The sequence below is a fragment of the Physeter macrocephalus genome, chromosome 11 (genome assembly GCF_002837175.3).
Source record: "Physeter macrocephalus isolate SW-GA chromosome 11, ASM283717v5, whole genome shotgun sequence".
Classification (NCBI taxonomy): domain Eukaryota; kingdom Metazoa; phylum Chordata; class Mammalia; order Artiodactyla; family Physeteridae; genus Physeter; species Physeter macrocephalus.
Window position 1 is genome coordinate 90,583,507 of NC_041224.1, and position 2,913 is coordinate 90,586,419.

Genomic DNA, 2,913 nt, shown 5'->3' on the forward strand with positions numbered 1-2,913 from the left:
AATAAGAAACCCATAGCTAACAACACACTCATAGAAGAAAAGCTGAAAACTTTTCATCTAAGATCAGGAACAAGACAAGGATGTTCACTCTCACCATTTTTATTCAATGTAGTTGTAAAAGTCCTAGCCATGGAGGGAAAAAAGAAATCCAAATTGGAAAAGAAGTAAAACTGTCATTGTTTGCAGATGACATGATACTCTACATAAAAAATCCTAAAGATGCTACCAGAAAACTACTAGAGCACATCAATGAATTTGGTAACGTTGCAGGATACAAAATTAATACACCAAAATCTATTGCACTTCTATACACTAACAATGAAAGACCAGAAAGAGAAATTAAGGGAACAACCCATTTACCATCACATCAAAAAGAATAAAATACTTAGGAATAAACCTACCTTAGGAGGCAAAAGACCTGTACTCCAAAAACTATAAGACACTGATGAAAGAAATCAAAGATGACACACACAGATGGAAAGATATACCATGTTCTTGGATTGGAAGAATCAATATTGTCAAAATGACTATATTACCCAAGGCAATCTACAGATTCAATGCAATCCCTATCCAATTACCAATGTCATTTTTCACAGAACTTGAACAAAAATATTTTAAATGTGTATGGAAACACAAAAGACCCCAAATAACCAAAACAATCTTGAGAAAGGAAAACAGAGCTGGAAGAATCAGACCCCCTGAATTCAGATTACACTACAAAGCTACAGTCATCAAAACAGTACGGTACTGGCATAAAAAAAGGACATATAGATCAATGGAAGAGGATAGAAAGCCCAGAAATAAACCCACACACCTATGGTCAATTAATCTATGGCAAAGGAGGCAAGACTGTAAATGAAGAAAGGACAGTCTCTTCAATAAGTGGTGCTGGAAAAACTGGATAACTACATGTAAAGAAATGAAACTAGAATATTCTGTAACACCATACACAAAACTAAACTCAAAAGGATTAAAGAACCAAATGTAAGACTCGATTCTATAAAACTCCTAGAGGAAAACATATGCAGAACACTCTGACATAAATGGCAGCAGTATCTTTTTGGGTCAGTCTCCTAGAATGGAAATAAAATCAAAAATTAAAAAACAGGACCTAATTATACTCAAAATCTTTTGCACAGCAAAGGAAACCATAAACAAAATGAAAAGACAACCTATAGAATGGGAGGAAGTATTTGCAAATGATGTGCCCGACAAGGGATTAATCTCCAAAATATACAAAAAGCTCATACTGCTCAATATCAAAAAAACCCCAAAACAACCCAATACAAAAATGGGCAGAAGATCTAAATAGACATTTCTCCAAAGAAGACATACAGATGGCCCAGAGGCATATGAAAAGATGCTCAACATCACTAATTATTAGAGAAATGTAAATCAAAACTACAGTGAGGTATCACTTCATGCCAGTCAGAATGGCCATCATTAAAAAGTCTACAAACAATAAATGCTGGAGAGTGTGTGGAAGAAAGAGAACCCTCTTCCTACACTGTTGTTGAGAATGTAAATTGGTACAACCATTGTGGAGAACAGTATGGAGATCTCCTAAAAAAAAAAAAACTAAAAATAGAACTACCATATGATCCAGCAATCCCACTCCTGGGCATCTATCCAGAGGAAATCATAATTCAAAAAGATACATCAACCTCAATGTTCAATGCAGCACTATTTACAATAGCCAAGACATGGAAGCAACCTAAATGTCCAACAACAGAGGAATGGATAAAGAAGATGTGGTAGATATACACAAGGAATATTATTCAGCCATTAAAAAGAATAAAATAATGCCATTTGCTGCAACATGGGTGGACCTAGAGATCATCATACAAGTGAAGTCACATAGAAAACAGACAAATATCATATGATATCACTTATATGTGGAATCTAAAAAATGATACAAATGAACTTATTTACAAAACAGAAACAGACTTCAAAAACATATTTATGGTTATCAAAAGGGAAAGGTGGGGGGAGGGATAAATTAGGAATTTGGGATTTACATATATACACTACTATATATAAAATACATAATCACTAAGGACCTCCTGTATATCACAGGGAACTCTATGCAATATTCTGTAATAACCTATATGGGAAAATAATCTGAAAAAGAATGGATATATGTAAATTGCAACTGAATCACTTTGCTGTACACCTGAAAGTAACACAACATGGTAAATCAATGGTATTCTAATATAAAAAATAATTATTTAAAACAAAAACAAAAATCTATAATAGATACATGCAAAAAAGCAAAAGGAATCCAAAGACAATCAAATCAGAAGAGAACAAAAGATACCTATGAAAAACAACCCCCAAACAATTAACAAAATGGCAAAAGAACATAAGTATCAATAAATACCATAAACATAAATGGCTTAAATGCTCCAATCAAAAGACAGCGTGGTTGGGAGAGAAGATGGCAGAAGAGTTAAGACGCGCAGATCACCTTCCTCCCCACAAATACATCAGAAATACATCTACACGTGGAACTGCTCCTATAGAACACCCACTGAATGCTGGCAGAAGACCTCAGACCTCCCAAAAGGCAAGAAACACCCCACGTACCTGGGTAGGGCAAAAGAAAAAATAAAAAACAGAGACAAAAGATAGGGACTGGACCTGCACAGTGGGAGGGAAATGTGAAGGAGGAAAGGTTTCCACACACTAGAAGCCCCTTCACGGGCGGAGACTGCGGGTGGCGGACGGGGGGAGCTTTGAAGCCGCAGAGGAGAGTGCAGTAACAGGGGTGCGGAGGGCAAAGCAGAGAGATTCCCGCACAGAGGATCGGTGCCCACCAGCACTCACCAGCCCGAGAGGTTTGTCTGCTCACCCACCGGGGCGGGCGGGGGCTGGGAGCTTAGGCTCAGGCTTCGGTAGGAAGCCGGGAGAGCA